Source organism: Aulostomus chinensis, chromosome 24, assembly GCF_037954235.1.
Source record: "Aulostomus chinensis isolate RoL2024-O1b breed Wild chromosome 24, RoL_Achi_v1.0, whole genome shotgun sequence".
NCBI lineage: Eukaryota > Metazoa > Chordata > Actinopteri > Syngnathiformes > Aulostomidae > Aulostomus > Aulostomus chinensis.
In genome coordinates, this window is record NC_141343.1 from 13,105,116 (window position 1) to 13,122,500 (window position 17,385).

Genomic DNA, 17,385 nt, shown 5'->3' on the forward strand with positions numbered 1-17,385 from the left:
TCCACAGTCCAAAGACATCAAGAGGGACCAGGTTAATCCAGAATCTAAATTGACCGTAGGCGTGGCTGAGAGAGCCAATGGTTGTCTGTCTCTATGTGTTGGCCCTGTGATGGACTGGTGACCCGTCCAGGGGGAAGGCTGCTGGGATAGGCTCCACCCCCCATGACCCTTAACAGGATAAGAGGTAGTACATGGATGGATGGATGGATGGATGGAGATTCCAAAGAACAGCATTTTTTTCCTAGCGTTTGCCTTGGCAGAGCAGTGTGCTTTAAATGTACATTTTCAAACAAATTTCAAGTGAACTATTGTTACCGTATGTGGCATGAAAGACATTAAGAGTGTTACCATCAGTAGAAGATGTGGGTCGAGGCAAGGTGGATGAAAGTTGAACTCTTTTGTTTTGTTGTTTTGTGTGTGTGTGTGTGTGTTTACAAAACCCACATTGTAACGATAGAAGCTGGTTAGAAATCTGCAGTTTTGCCTGGAGTTTGTCGCACTGCGACATTTGTCAAAGCTGTCCCTGACAACAGGGATTAAAGATTGATCTTCCACGCCAAAGTTTGTGGCGTCATCTGATTTCCCACCTCCCTTCTCGATGGCATCTGTGTCTATTTTACAAGTCATTTTCACCTCTTGCCATTCCTAAAAGTCTTTCTTATTGATTTTTATGATAGTATTTTAATTGTTTGACAAGTCTTTGTTTTTCTCTTTCTTTTTTAACTGCTTTTAGATCGCAAATGCCGCTGCTAGATTTCGGACGAACGAGTGAAGTAGCGAGGCCGTTCCCTCCTGTTTGCGTTGATGAATTAATATATGTAAAGAACTCCTCTGGATATTTTTTCACTCATCAATGCTGTTCCAGGAAAGAAAACCTCAAATACAGGAAAGTTTGTAGTTTTATTACCATTGAGGACAAAGGGGAGATGGTGAGCAACTTGAACCTCTATATCAGATAATCTTGAAATGTTTGTTTTCCTCTGCGTGTGTGTGTGTGTGTGTGTGCGTGTGTGTGTGTGTGCGTGCGTGCTGTAAAGCACTTAGGATCAACTGTGCTGTGTGTAAGGAGCTATATTAATAAAGTTGAGTTGAGGTAAGTTGACTTTAGAAAGCTGTGAAAGAACAGATTACCAGCTTCCAATGCAGTACTTTGAAGAGAGGCAGGTGTATAAAATCCCTGGCCTGACCTTTATGTGACCTTTAGCAGTTAGTAAAGAGGGGCCAAGGTGCTGGAGAGAAAAGACCTGAAGTTGTCCCCGCAACCTGGAGTTGACACACTGTCCCAGTGGAAAAGGCCAGACATGCAGTGCTTTAATAAAGTTGGCCACAGCACTAAAGCGGGACTCACAGGAGGAATTGATGCCGTGGCTTCTTTGCCAAACTGAGATGATCAGCCCGACTGTCCACGGTGTGAATAACAGGAGTGATATTGACAGGATTACCGCCATCATCAACTCAATCTGTCTTCTTTAATCCAAAAACCTCGCTAGGAGTCGATGGAATAGCAAAGTGTGAAGCCTAAAGGATTGACCTGTCCAAACCTTCTCCACGAGGGAGGAAAGTGAGGTCTTGCCAGTATTAAAAATGAGATTGAGAAAAAAATGGTAAGGAACAGTCAGTCCAGCAAACACCATTTGATGTTTTCATTTATTTTTGCGAAGGTTTTTACCTGGCAATGCCTCAATAACCATCCAAGAACTTTAGTTAAGCATCTGGAAGTGATGTGTGTACCCGTTTGGAGGGTGTGACGGATATCTGAGACTCTTGAGAATGATCCCCAAGCCGTATGTGGGATCTTGTCCAAACTCTTCTGAAGCATCAATAAATTGATCACATTAGCTGTTAAATTTGAGAGGAAATCTCACTCGATGGCCCCGTCTCAGCAGCTCTTGTATCAGGATATTTACATGCAGGGCACAAATTCAAGATTACTGCACCTTCAAAGCAGACAAATAACCCAAAAACAGCCCTCTTGGCATTGCAAATTTGCAAAGGTGCGCACAACCAGCGTGCCATCACAACACCCATTGCATTCATGAGTTTCCAAAATAACTACATGGAAAAGTACCATTTGCTACCAACTAGTCTGCCTCGAAATGTCAATTTTTTTTTAACAACTAAGCAATTCTGTGCACCGGTTTGTCCTTACTTTACTTTAGGAATATGTATTATTCTGCCTCGCTTCTCTTCACAGGCCCGGCAACAGTGGCTCAGTGGTGCGGTGCGTCTTGAAAATCTGAACATGACCAAGAAGATGTCAAGTAATCCAGGGTTAACGTGTGTGGTCAGATGGAAATCCTGCTCAGATTGCAAAGCAGCGTGAGTGCCCGTCCTCTTCCCACACGGCCTGTCTGTAACACGAGAGAAGATGCCAAACACTGTGAGAATGCCGCTATATCAGGTCCGTTATAGCAAACACGGGCAACTCTGATTAGAGGTGACACACAGGGAGAAGTATGCACATCCCGCGCTGCACAGCTGTGGCGATTAACCCCTTCTTACCATGCTCAAGAACGTCTCGGGGAAGAAGGAAGGTCCGAGGCAGCCTCGCAGATTTGAGGGATTTAGAAGCTTTTGTCTCTTAGTGCCGTCTAAAGAGTGTGACGAGGAGAGAGTTAATTACTCAGGGTTGGTTGACTCTCCTCAATCTCGTGCGAGAACCTTTATTAGCCGTGGGGAGCGATTCCGTACTGGAAAGGCAGAAGGATGTGCTCAGCTCCTCCATTTTACTTACCTCGGTCAACACACACTTTCTTAAAGCACCAGTTGTGCGAAGAGAAGTCCAAGGCCGTCTCTCAGAAAATACAAAAAGCGGCCACTTCGGAGCACCATATTTAATAGGACTGTGAAAATCACCACTGTGCTGTTAAAGTGACACAAATTCAATTAAAAAATGTCACATGGTGACAATCCAATGAAAATCCAAATGAAAACATTGAGAAGCGATGTGCCCATGAACCACTGTCCCAACAGAGTCCGGCAGGTCGTGTTCTCAACAAAACCTAACAGGGCGTAGGTTCCTGCTGTCGCTCAAACAGCGACCTGGTGTTCAGACTCAGACTTGGGGTGATCTCCAAAGGATGCGATTGCACCAGTAGCTTTTCACCACCAAACCAGACGCATTTCCCAGCGTGAACCTAAGCAACAATGCTTTGCTAACTTCAATCAAGAGGTTTTTGTTCGAAGACCTAACTTTGCCACGAAAGTTGGCACTTAAAATCCCCCAAAACAGATGTTACAACGTCAAAAATCGTGTCATGTACACACAATAACATCACATTTTACACACATTCTCGTTCAAATGTGCAGGTCTTTTCTGCTTGTCTGTAGACACACCCAGGACACAGACTGATCTTGAGAAAGTGCTTTTTCTAAAATGTGTGACTTTTATGAGGTCGTCGTGGAAACATTTTAAGCCCCTTGGACAATATCTCTCCTTACAATATAAGCGCTCTTTTGGTCAAGGACGTCCCAGAGAACACAAAACCCTGTTGTAGGTCTCACTGTGAGATTTGTGGATGTCTCTGGACAGCTGGTATAATTCTGGCATGGATGATTAATAAATCTAAATGTGCTCGTTTTTTATTACGGGGCATCCAAGCTAGAGAGGTGGCCAACCCAAAAGGGAATCCCTTGGCCTGGGCTTGTGTTGGCTTGCAATTCCTTGGGGTGGCACGCCGGCGGCATACATCCGCTGAAGCAAAGTCATAGGGAGCACCAGCAAGTGCTTGATGTTCCGAGTGACTGGAGAGAACAAGAGCAACACAGAGTCGGCTGTGCCAATACATCCATCATACTCCTGCCACCCCCTCTCACCCCCCACCCCCTCTTCCATGGGGCCGGGTTCACTGTTTACAGCCTCCCACAGTAGTTGTGGAGTGCACTGATGTGAATTTGATGCAGAACTGCAAGCCACTGTAGCGGGACGAGCATATTTTAAACGCCTTTGCAGATGCTGGAGTGACTATTTTTGTAGTCTAACGCAAATACGCTTTAAACTAATTAACAAATATACCACATATTTTATAATGCCCCCCCCCTCCCCTCCCCACATGTCCTAGCAGAAATACTAATAGTTAATGGAAATCTATTTTAGTCACCTATATTGTCCCCATTACAGTGGTATTATTTCAAACTGCTCCACTTGCCTATGTGGGGCGTAAAAACGAATGTCTAAGCCAATTTCCAGTGGACGAGGAGCCTGAAACACGTCTGTTAGATGAGTTAATTACCTTCTGTCCGACGGCGACACCCCACCCACGCACGCACGCACGCACACACACGCACACATCATAGAGGAGGAATAAAACACACATATGATCATGACAGACTACATGCTAATGCTAATTAACACAGGCTTTTATCTGGATGGTGGAACCCTGCACCTGGTCTGCTAATCATATAAACTGTATGTTTCACCTCAGCAACTTCAGCCACAGTTGAATTTTTTTCCCCAGCAGAGACTTCTGTGCAGTCGTTTTTACCAGAAATTACTGCATTTTTTGTTGTTGTTGTTTATATTATCAGGTTAGGGATTTTTTTTTTGTTGCCACGACTCAACTGCATGGAATGAATAATTGTCATTATCAAAGACTCCCCCTCCCCCCCAAAAAATAACCAAACAAAACATTTTGTGTTCTTCACACAGCTTAATGATAGGCGCCTCGTTCTCTGTGAGCTTCATGAAAACGTTTGAATTAATGGCTCTGTTCTTGTGTCGCTGCTTTATCGTTATAAAGGGGAATCATGTCATCTTCTTCATATGGAATAATTGATTCCTTATTCATTTTGCTAAGTGCTTTCCAGAGAATATTTATTTAGAAAATATTATGACTTGCTGTTGCTTGCGTAACGTCACTTTATGCAAACCTTTCACGTTGCTATGAATAGTGGTTGCACTCTCAGCAGCAGTGTGTGTGTGTGTGTGTGTGCGTGTGTGTGTGTGTGTGTGTGTACAAGAAGCACAGATTTTCCTCATGTGTGTTCTGTCCCTTTCATATCTTGTATATCACCGCTGCTGTTGAGAACTGCACTGTATAGTGACAATTCAACTTCCTGCGTTCGCCAAGTGGCATGAAAGAACAGACATTTGCTATATATGATGCTATCGTACGTGACATGAAGGCAACACAGCATCATTTTGATTCTTGGTACATCGTACTCACTGTCACCACTAGGTGGCACTGCGCCTATGATTACGATTCAGCTTGACCGATTCTCATCAAACCAATTACAGGAGTTCTGTTGCAAAATATCTGGATTCTCACCTCAGTAAAACTGTAAGGGAACTCAGTCTTCACATGAACATGTTCTTAAGGTGTTTCGGACAAATTTGAGATGAATCTGGTTGACCCACCTGTAGGCCTTTCCCGCTTCTGCCGTGTTGCACCCTCCACTGATGATGCCACAGTTCTGTTCCAAAGTGGTGAGATGCTGTGACTAATCCCCCACAAAATTTGAATATTCTTTCTTGGACCATTCTGTGCTCCTCCACCAAGTTTGGTAAATGTCTGCCTTGTAGTTTTTGCGCAATCCTGCTGACAACCAGCAATCAAATCTGTTGCGTTTACACTGTGGTTCGGTTTAATCGGGCGCGTGTGAAACGTGTCAGAACCCACACGAATGGCTTGGTCTCAGTCTGGTTTGAAACAAAGGCTTCGTTTATGGCACGAACGTGATCCAGAGGCAATCGGACCCTACCGCCATGGCTCCTGTAGCCATGTATTCTTTTGGATGCATCTGATCACACAAACATGAAGATAAACTGGATGTAGGATGTATTTGTTCTCATGTGGTTCCTCTTAACAATACAGACCTGAACAAACCAGCTATTGATATTTAAATACCCTGTTGGTTTCTGCCTTTTTATGGGATTTGTTTACACCGAGACAAGTAGAGCCTAATACCAGCATAATAAAGTATACATATGACTCCTGAACAGGCTGGCTAACATGTTTGAAGTGATTGTTACTGATCATCAAGAGTCTGTATGGTCGTGTTGTGGGAGTCTTTAAATGTTAAGTTCTGTGCAAATAGTAGCCCCTGGTTGTTATGGAAACAACCCTTTTTCATCATGCTAAATCGCCATCTGAACAGTGCTTTTATTTTTCAGTCTGAAAAAGCTGAATAACATAAATAAGTCCTTGACACTGGAAGACTTTGGCAACCCGGCTCGGACCACTTTTTCACTGCAGCTTTTCTTTCCAGCAGTGTGGAATAAGGAGAGAAATGCAAAATAATCTGTTTAATTCTTGGCAGAGTAACATATAGATTTGTTGTTTTTTTTTTGGGGGGGGGGCGTTGTTTGCAATTGTTGTATGTATATAATGTCCCCAATTTGAGCTACCCCGTGTGTTAGCAGCACTGCTTTGCTTGAAGCTCTGCGAACACACTTCACACACACTTTGAGCACACAAAAACGAGTTGAAAAGATGAAAGAATTCCAGATGTTACTATGCTGCATAAAGATAAATGTTTCATTATTTTTGTTTTATTTCTAATTTATGTTTTTCACTGTGTTAAGTGATTCGTTGCACAGGAACGTATTTTTTTTGGTTGGTTTTTTTTATGACTTTGAACTAAAGGTTGCACAAGAGCAAGAGGCAGATTACCCTTACGAAGGTTGGTTTATGTGTAAAGTGTGTTTTCTTCTGGATTATCCAATTTAGCCTCTGAAAATCTCCTCCTTCCCTTTGTATCTTGCTGCTTTATGATGAATAGCCCTCTCCTTTTTTTTAACGTTGCACCAAAGAAGCACCTTAACAACCTTAAAAGTCACCAGTGCAAAAGCTTGAAGAAAACAAAAAGGCAGAGTGTTTATTTTGTTCTTAATCCCGAATTCTTTTCTTTCTTTCTTTCTTTTTTTTTGTTTGCACAGCAGCCTCCCCCTTCTTTATGTATCATTACCCCCCTCTGCTGGTGGAGGGGAGAAACAACAAGCTCCACCAGGGGAAAAATAAACATCTTTACCACCTGATTGTTATGACCCAACACATTCTGCCTTAGTGTTAAACAAGGAGAAACAGTATAACACTCGCTGTAGATTTTATTAGCCGAGCAGAGTACTGTGACTCATTTCCAAGTCAGCGGCTGGAAGAGTTGCTTCTTCCTCACAGTCTCCCTCCTCCTCCTCCTCCTCCTCCTCACAGTTGAATTCATTAGCTCTGCTGCCATGTTGCCGATGCAGCGAGGAATGTAAATTAAGGTGACAGAACAGATATTAACAGACTATCAGGCTGATATACCAAAACTCTTCCTACTTCTTCGTCTGCCTCCTGAGTCATAGCAGTTCCCTCCATCCGCCATCTCCCCTCCGTTGCTCCTTCCCCCCGTGGCTTCTCCATACCCTGTCACACATGGCCTCCTCCAGCCCATTACGCTTTGTTTTGTGTCATGCCCGTTGGACGCCAGGGCGAGTGTTGTATGGATGATTTCAATCCATCTCAGAAACTCCATCCCTCCTCCTCCTCCTCCTCCTAACTCCCCTCCTCTTTCTCCATCTTTCTATCAGACAGACACATTCTGTTTATCTCTATCTCCCGTCACAATCCTCCACCTGCGCCACTGCACCACTGCTGATGGATCGCTAACTGGCTTCCCTCCATCGCCTTATAGAGCTGGACTAAGACCCCATTTACACCTGCTAACATGTGCACGCAGTCCTGAAAATCAAAAACATGTGAATGCAAGGTGTGGCTGCAGAGAGGGCTGTGTATGTGGGAGGGTCTGGCTTAGCAATGGGGCTTTTTTTTTGTTGGCCCAGTTTACTCCAGATCTCAACATGAGATCTGTATGTGATCTAAACGACAGCCATGTCCAAGTATCCTGACCCACATCCTGGTCAGGTCTCAGATTACAGATTACATTATCTTCTTTAGTTAACAAGCATGGGAAATTGCGTCTGTTGCAAAGGTCACAATGCGTGAACGCGTTTCAGGACATTTCAAAAAAATAATGGATGGCTTTAGAGGAGATTTTTAAGAAGTGACAGGTTATGTTATAAGGAACAAGCGATTAAATGTTGGAGGCGGTCTGGAGCAAAATGTAGACCCTGACTTCCCACATATACCATAACTGCCCAGTCACACAGTTTACTTGCACTTTGCCCACATAAAACATAAATTTTAGTCCAAATACTGGTGTGTTCTTGGTGGACAGCAGCTGCCAGATCTTGACCTCCTCTAGACCCTAGCCTCCAGATAGGGACCACCCATAGACCATGGCTACCAGTTCTTGACCGTTTGTGGACTGTGGTTACCTGATCTCGGCCACCCGTTGACCGTGTGTACCAGAGCTGGACCTCCTATGGTCTGTGGCTGCCAGATCCGGTTCTAATTCACATCTAAGTTTGACGTTTTTAGTTACGTCTTGTGGGTTCTAGGCCTCTTGCATGATTGAGTTATTAGTGGTATTTTTGGATGCATTATTGAAAAGTTGGACCAAATTTCTTTGAGAAATTTTTGCACTTCCGTACATCATCTTGATGGGACTCTTGATCTGCGACCTATTTTCTGTGATTTTGAAAGAAAATATACGAAACAGATCATAATGATGCTACGTTCATGTTCTGTATCCTTGGTGGAGAACTCTTTTATGCCTTTCTAGTTTGGAAAAGGTGGGGGGGGCATAGCTCAGAGGTAGAGTGGTCGTCTAGCAACCAAAGGGTTGCTGGTTCGATCCTCATTTCCCCTGTTGAGCACATCGAAGTATCCTTGAGCAAGATACTGAGCCCCTAACTGCTCCTGATGGCCCTGCGATGGACTGGTGACCCGTCCAGGGTGAACCCTGCCTCTCACCCAATGTCAGCTTGAATAGGCTCGACCTCCCTCCCCCCGCAACCCTTAACGGATAAATGGTATCGAAAATGGAAGGATGGATGTTTTGGAAAAGGAAAAATAAGCAAGGGTCCATCACTCATCTTGACCTGGGTGAAACCATTCTCATGGTTACCTATTTTTCATATCAAAATCTCATCATAATGTGTCCAAATTTGAGAAACCAAACAAGCAAAGGTCTGTTTTCACACCATTACCCAGATATTGTGGAGATGAAGCTTGGTGATACCAAGACTAAACTGCATCAGAACCATTTAGACCCCTTTTTGACAGGACTGAAATCACCCAAGGTGAAAATTCCTGATGGAGCCATGAGGAAGAACTTTCTCACCTAAACTTGCGGGGGAATGTCGTTAAATAATGAACAAGCTTGTGACTAATGAATCATTCTTTTGGAGGAACTGCAGGAGCATTTGTCAGCACTACTTTCACGCATGCACATGCACCTCCGCTCTGTTCCCTTGGTATCTTTCTCCTGCTTTTGTCATCTCAGCCCAGCTGCTTCCAGCTGCGTGCGTTAGCCATTTCCTGAGGGTTTTAACTTCACTGCGTTTCTCTCCTCTGAGCACCCTGCCTCCTCTCTGCCTCTCCCCTGTCTCAGGAATCAGACACAGGTTTGCCACTGCTGAGGAAGCAACCGTGGTAATCCTCCGGCTCAACTTCAAAAAGAGGCTCTAAAGACTACACTCTCTATGGTTCTAGCAACTCAGCCTGCTACCTCTGCCGGGGAAGGGGGGGCACACCTCCCCTCCCCTCTCACCTGCATGTTTTCCTCTTTCCAAATACTTCACTCGATGGGCTTCTCCTTTATCAGCACTAAATGTTACTCAGTTCAACTCCTCAACTCCCCTTGCAACGGATGCTCCCTCCCTCGCCCCCATGAGCAGCTCAGCAATGACGTATGGGAGACAGAGCATGACTCAAGATGGTGGTTGGAGGGTTGCCACCCAATATGGGAGCGTCCCATAGTGGAAAAGTAAGGGCACCGTCCCTAACTGAATCATTACAGGGCATGATGTGATATTTCACAATTGAAGTTTTCTTACAAATATTAAAACCTATACTTTGTGAAGACATAACACAGAAGTGTTAAATCAAAATGACAGGCGTAGCATCGATGTTCAGACTGGTGGTCACTTGGCCAAGGGGTCCCAAAGCAGTAACAGCTATTAGTGCTTGCCTGAGAAGTGTAGGATGCACTTTTTTTTCTGCCTCGCTTCTTTTAACGTAATAATTCAGCGCAAATAGCCTCCATGTCATGAGACCTACACGATAGGACTCCTGTAGAGGTACATACCATGATCTTTGAGGATGTAAGATCTACGATCTTTGCAAAAGGTTGTAAGTGCAACTGCATTGCTTTCAAAAAGACTTGAGTTTTCTGACTCATTTTCTGATAGCTACGTCTATAACATAACCTCAATAAAGTGGCTTTTTTCTCCACATATTCCTCATTCTGTTGATCTGAGGCTATTTCAGGGTTTGACAATAGAAAATAAAAGGGATTTTTTTTATGAAAATAAATTCCTTTTTTCTTGGTGACTGTAGTCTACCAGGTCATTTGCAATTATGGAGTTTGTGTTCTTGCTGTCTCAAAAGACACCAAACTTTTTTTATGCTAAACCAGGGGCTTTCCCATGTCTATGATTTGGTGTTTTAGTCCTTTATATTGACGCAACTGTGCTTTTCTCTTATTGGATCATTGTTTCCTCATATTCATGTTAAGAGAAACCCAAAAAAGACTCAGAAATGGATTGATAAATAAGCCATAACTGCTACAAAGGAAACCAGTGCAGGAAAATCAGTCAAAATCTCAGCATCCCACTCTGATGAACACTTTGTGGACCCCCCCAGACCCCAGATTTGAGGAATGGGCAGAAAGGTGTATTTTTTGTTGTTGTTTTGTTGGAAGGGGTAGCAGACCAGATAAAGCAGAAGGAAACTGGTAAATGGAAGGGAGAAGGAGATTGAGCTCCCAGTTCTGTGCTCTGTCTCAAAGGGCGTAGCTGGCACATTGTCAGCAGATCTTTACACAGCTCTGCTATGCAGGAGCAGAGTGGAAGAGAAGATGGAGTTGCTTACAACTGAAGTGGCAGTAATCGCTCTTGATTGGAGATCTGCTTTGCGCATGCTTGTAGGCCATTGTGGAAGAACCGGGCATCAGGTACGCATGAGCCGTCTATCAGGAAGCAAACTCCATAAAACAAGATGATACAGTCCGTGTCCAGTGTCTAGTCTAGACTGCACTGCTTTGGGCTGCTTGGTGTGACAAGTTGGAACAGAAATTTTTAAGTGTAGGGGGGTCATGTTTGATTTTTCAAGTTGTTTCTGGATGCAGTGGGTTGGGGAATCAGTCTCCCTAACTGTGAATGTGTCTTGATAGACGATGAGGAGAAGGAAGATTAGAGGCCTTTAGGATGAGTCATTATTATCTTCTGCAACTAACGTTAGCCTACGTAGCTCATCCTAGCATTAGCCTACCTAGCCTCGCCAAGATAGCCTAGCATTAGCCTATCGCTTGCCTATATATCCAAGCATTAACTTACATAGCCTAGATTAGGGTTAGCTTTTGTAGCCTAGCCTAGCATTAACCCACATGGCCTAGCCTTGGCTCCAGTGTGTAACATTACCAGCACTTTCTCTGTAGTCCGCACGTTTACACCTCAATCACTTCACCCAAATGCATTTGAATCCTCTTTTTTGCTTCCTTTTCTGGCACATGGTGGTACATACAAAAACATCTGCTCACTCTGTCACTACCATAATTATTTACAGTGAAAAATCTCATTCCTGTAGGTGTTTTCGTGATCTTGGTGCATTCCACTGGCCTCAGCTGGGGGTCACTAGCGATCTGTCATTCCTCATCTAGCGATGTTGTTACATGTGTGATCTCCAGTTTATCCGTTCTCTTAAAAAAGATCTACTAAATCCAGTCAGTAAACAAAAGTTCTGTATCCTGAGCTTGGTTGCAAGGTCATCTAATTGATTTCTTGACTTGAATGTAAGTGGGATGTCAAAGGTCCAAAATGACCCCAAGTAGCATTAACTGAAGGAAGGTTGAACCAAAAACCAGGTTCGAAAACACTGAGAAACCCCAAGGCAACAAAAGCAAATAAACATACAGTCAAATATTACAAGTTACATGTTTGAATTTAGGAGACAGCATGGCTCAGAGGTAGAGTGGCCATCTAGCAACCGAAGGGTCGCTGGTTCGATCCTCACCTCCCCCGACCAGTATGTTGAAGTATCCTTGGGCAACATATTGAACTCCTAATTGCTTCTGAGGCCCTGCGACAGACTGGCAACCTGATAGGCTCAAGCGCCCCCCCCCCCCCCCCCCCCCATGAGAGATTAGCTGTTTAGAAAATGGATGTTTAAATTTATAGGGAAGCCACAGTATTCAGAGAGCTTGTTCCACAGGTGGCAGGAATAGAAACTGTTTGGCTGTGTGAACTGTGTTCTTCTAGGCCTTAAGAAACCGATTGAATGGGTCGTGACAAAGTACTGCTTTAAAAAAAGTGACATCTGATGAGATCTGAAGGTAAAATAGTTTTACATCTGCTCCACCTGACTAAACAGAGAGGTGTTGTGTGCCATCACAGAGAGGAGCGAGACGTGACAGTCGTAAGTCTAACTGAAGGTGGGCTTCTCTTGAGGGAATTTATAGTGGTGCTCTTGGGTGTACGTATACGTCGGCCTACGCTGGAGAAAGACAGTGTGACAGAAGTTCTCAAATGCAGGGTGAAGGGAGGGGGGATTTGCATTGCTGTTTACCCATCCAACAAGCACTTGGTTGCAGCACACTGAGCATACCTTATGGCACCAGCTGCCATAGTGCGCTTGTGTCATTATTTTTTCTCTTTTCATGTAGACAGCAAAGGAATTCTCTAGTATCCCCCAAAGATGTGATAAATTACTAAAACTAACTATTGAGAGGTCCTGTTCTGCTACGCTTGGCTGGCACAGAAATAAGCACCACCTATTGCCAATTTGACATTAACTTCATCTGTCCCCAAAGATGGTACGCCCCGACAATATGAGCTGCGAATGATTTATTTCATTACACCAGCTGGATTTAAAAAAAAAAAAAGCCAGTTATAACAAGGTGTTTCTGCTCTCATTGTGAGGCAGCAGCAACTTTGGAGGCGGAAGGACTCAAACAGGCGCTACTTAAACATTTAAAATGGAGGAGGCCCACTTCAAAGGAACGGGCTTCGCACAATCAGTGTAGCCCTTTCCTTTTCAATCAGCGCACAGTCTGCCAGCCTGGCATGCTCACCTACGGGCTGGGCTGAGCCTGTGAAATATTGATGACCCCTTCTTGGAAGAGAGCGCTATGCTATGTGCTTCACTCCCGAGGGTGAGCTTATGTGTTTAAGTTTTTTGACGGCAGACAGCTGAGTGGGTGAATTGTTTGTGAGATCCGAGTGGGCGAGCAGCGACACTGTGCGATTGCACGAGAACACAATCAGTTGTGTCTTAGCAAATACCCCCACTATTCTAACTCAGCAGCACATTAATCTTTAACAACCATAACACAACAAATTGTTCCTAGCGCGATCAGATGAATCCCACTAATCTTATCTTTCTTCCTTGATCTAAGAGCAATTCTTACTTATCCCTTTAGTATTTTACAAATCCATCCACACAGTATTTTACCTTTAGCTGCTGCATGTTAACTTGCAGGAATCAAAGCCCTTTTCTTTTTTTTGCCTATAACCGCTAGTAAACAAGACCTCATTATTTTCAAAAGTGTGATCCTGCAATCATCAGGGATGTGGAACAGACATTTGTATTGGTAATTGCACTGGTTCAACAAATGAACAGCACTTAAACATCACAAAGTGCTGAACACTTCCACAAAACTCCCAAAAAAAAACTTCTGTCTCCATTTTCACATGTGCCTTATTATTTCGGGATTTTGTTTTTGGGGGCTTTGTGGTAAACTTTCTGAGACACGATTTCTTTTACTCCTCACTAACTAAATCAGTGTTTATTCATCCAGATGACAACTTTTTTTGAGAGTTTGAAAGCTTAAAGGAGAGGTAGGAGGCAAATTAATTACCCAGAAAGGACCACTTTTGCAAATTATTTTTTAGCAAAACTTGCTCTGGTTTTCAAAGTTCTCACTCACTCAATTCTATTAAACTGATACCTTAAAGCGAAATTTCAACCAGAAAGTCTATTTTGCATTTCAAGTACCCACAAATAGGTGTCTTGAGCTCATAAGGATGTTTTTCCATCTGGTATTACTTTTTTGTGACTCCTGTGTTAAGAAACAGACATATTTTAAGGTTGGAAGTATTAAGTCAGCATCAGGTCAAAGCTGAATGTGTGTAGCTGCCTTTTTTTGATTTCTGGAGTTACAAAGAAAATGAGTGAGTTATCACTTTAACACATCCAAACTCCAAATTCTCCAAAATAGACAAGGTGCTAGCGTTGACATGCATGACAGCTCCCTCAAGACATCCTCATGTGATACGCCAGGGTGTTAAGCTGAAGATGGGAGAGTGAGAGGAACAGATTGGATTTGATATTAGCGAGGGCTCAGGTGAGTAGGGGGGTTATATACTTAGTCATACGATGACATAGACACTAATGGGGCAGAGAAGTGATGCACTGATATCCTTAATTGATGGATTAGAAGCACATAATTCCCTGTAGAGAGGGGATGATCAAGAGAACGGTGGAAGGGAAGAGAGAGCCTGAGTAAGCAGTGGAAGCGAGTGCTTGAGCATGACCTGAACAGTTAATTGAATGGGGAAAATCCCAAGATGTTTTATTTAAATTAGATTGGAGAGACAAATGAGGAAGAGGAGACAGGAAGGGCAGATGAAGAGAAGAGTAACAGTGGAAACGTGAAAGGAAAACTAGATTACTCCTTTTTACTGCTAGCTAGTCTGTGCCAGTTCAAAATGGGCCTGTTTAGAACATGTCCGTAGCTGCTTGTTGTTCACAAGCTTTAAAGTAATGACCACGATGGTAAAGGGTTAGACTGTTACCTAAACAGTAACAGTCGAACCCTTTACCAAAACCACCTTAGTGTGAGTGGTCAAGCCAGCATCCCTCTGATAAAAAATGAATGCCCTGCATTCTTTCTCTTAAATGCAAAACTTGATGATTGGAGTAAGACTTTTGAATAATCACTTATGACAGTGTCATGGTGTAAAAGGAGTAGTTTCTGGAGTCAAGTTGATGGCAAACCTCCGCAACCATTGGTTCGTCGTGGTGTCACTGAATGAATGATGTTAGCTACAACACACCAGGTGAAGGTAGCTAAATTTTCCAGGTAGGAATTCTGTTTATTCTGTAATGTGGACCAATTCCATCAGGCAGTCGGGCAAGTTGCCCGTAGTCTTGCATAGCAGGGTCTATCACCACAGCACTGTACTCACAAAAACCACCCAAGAAATGTGGAGTGCAGCCTTTCTGACCTTGAGGTACAGTTATCCTAATACCATAACAGGAAAAAAAGGAAAAAAAAAGAAAAAACTTACTTCAAACCCACTGTTGTTCTGTATTTGGTCCTCAATAATTCACCCGCCAGTTGATACCTAGACAAGGAGGCTAGAGATTTCTTGCCCTGTAGTTGGGTGAGAGTTACTCAATGAGAACATGGACCCAAAAAAAGTCATCCCAGGATTCCTAGCTTTTGTCTCATATATGCACCCAAATAGACTGAGAGCATCTGAGACCGCCACTGGCTAGCCTTGCTAACCACCTGTTTGCATGAATGAGAATTTAATCAACTATTCTTGACTTTTCAGAAGTTATTTGATTGATTGTACAACAAGACCGGGCTGTAATGCTTTTTTAGGCCCTATCGTAATGCTACCTGAAGTTGTAATATGGCATGAATGACCACATTGATGGATGGGGTGAGGCTCTGACTTGAAGGCCTGAGAGAAACACCGGTGTACCATTTATACATCAAGAGTGAAAGGCAGATCCAGCGGAGAGACGTGGATAGATGGGTGGAGGAGAGAGGAAAGACCTCTAGAGGAAAGCGGCAGATCCCTGTCTTAAAAAAACCCTCCCTTTCATCTGGCCCACACAGTGCCAGATCAATCCAAGCGCCCGCCCATCATTAGGCATCAAAGGCTTGTAGGAGGGGGATCCTGTCTGCACACAACTAATCCCCTTTAAATGTGCCTTCTCAAGGAACAAAGCCACCATTACTTTCACAATACATTCGTGGAGGATTTACACTATTTTTGTGATGAGCATCAAAGCAAGCGAACTGATAAAAAAAAAAGGTACTTTGACATTCAGATATGATTTGCATGTTGCGTCTTTGCCTAAATAAAATAACTGTTCACAAATGAAAGCGTCCCAAGTGTCAAGTTCTGCATTTGACTGCCCACAGAGCACAATTCGAATCATGCTCTCTCAGTTTTTACTGTACTCCATGTGTCTCGTAGTCTTCTTCCCTGAAATCCATAAATAAATCATTTTATGACTTCAGTATCCCAATCGTGACACACTACTCTAAAGCAGCACATAAAACACTGTATGCCTTTCTACCAGAAACACTTTCTAGAGGCCTTCAACTTATTTTTGTTTTCTCTCACCGCTGCGGGATCATCTCTTGAGCCCAAAAGTGTTGTCTCAGCAACACTTGGGTTGCTTTGTTCTCTCTTTAAGTATCAGTCTTCTGTTCGCCTCCCGCCTTCTTATCCCACCCTCTCATTCCGCCCCTCGCCCTCCCCCACAACATCGTGCTGTGAATCTGAGACGGTGACAAACTCTTGACAAGAAAGCCGGCGATCTTGATACCTCTCTGCATCTCAATAATGGTGCAACTTGATATGAAAGCCTTGTTATCAGGGGCCCTCTTGGCTCACCGTGTGTTGCATCTCATCTGTCAATGGGAAAACAGAGGGGAGGAAAGTGGGGAGACAGAAAGGAACGTGGGGCTGTGGTTTGGTTATCACAACAATTGGATTAATGGATGGGTGAGGTTTAAATTGGCTCTCGATGATGCCGTAGTCCTCACTGTGGTTCTATCAGTTCTATGCAGGTTTACCCCCATTACTCTCTCTCCCTTTCTTTACTTTCCCTGTGACTGCAATTCATCCCTAAACCCCTTGCCATTTCTGTCTTAACCCCCCCCCCCCCCAACACCACACATCAGTCTTCTCCCATTTCTCTGAATCTGATACACCAGACAGCTTGATGTCCAAATTAAAGGATGTGATGGAATCCAGTGAAAGTACATGTCCTGGAGCAGTAAGTCAACTGTATAAATGGACTAAATGAGCATTTTCAAAGTTTGAATATTTCAGAGAGAAGATGGCAGCGCATCTGTCTATCAATTCCAAATGTGTTCACTACAATTGAAGTGAACACATAAAGTGGTTACTTTTCACATACTTTTGAGGTTGTTTTAGCCCAGTCTCCAACTCTTTTTGGTCCAAAATATCATCTTTGTAGCGTTCTTGGAACCCCTCCCGCAGCCAGTGATGCAAGGCCAGACTTGTATTCATTGATTTTTAGCTCTGATGACAATCAGATCATCAAGGAAGTAAAGTTTCCTCCAGGTTCCATCACC

The 17,385-nt window shown here is 43.6% G+C and overlaps 1 long non-coding RNA gene across 2 annotated transcripts in view; it reads left to right on the forward strand.

Annotated features, from left to right (window-relative positions):
- The window catches only part of LOC147238765 (uncharacterized), a 303,515-nt gene that overhangs the window by 260,860 nt on the left and 25,270 nt on the right, over positions 1–17,385 (forward strand). The window contains exon 5 of one of the 2 annotated variants that reach the window (XR_015111870.1): positions 2,195–2,319. The exons of the other annotated variant lie outside the window; for it this stretch is intronic. This is a non-coding gene — a long non-coding RNA (uncharacterized LOC147238765). The remainder of the gene's footprint in view (positions 1–2,194; positions 2,320–17,385) is intronic. 2 annotated transcript variants of the gene reach the window in all.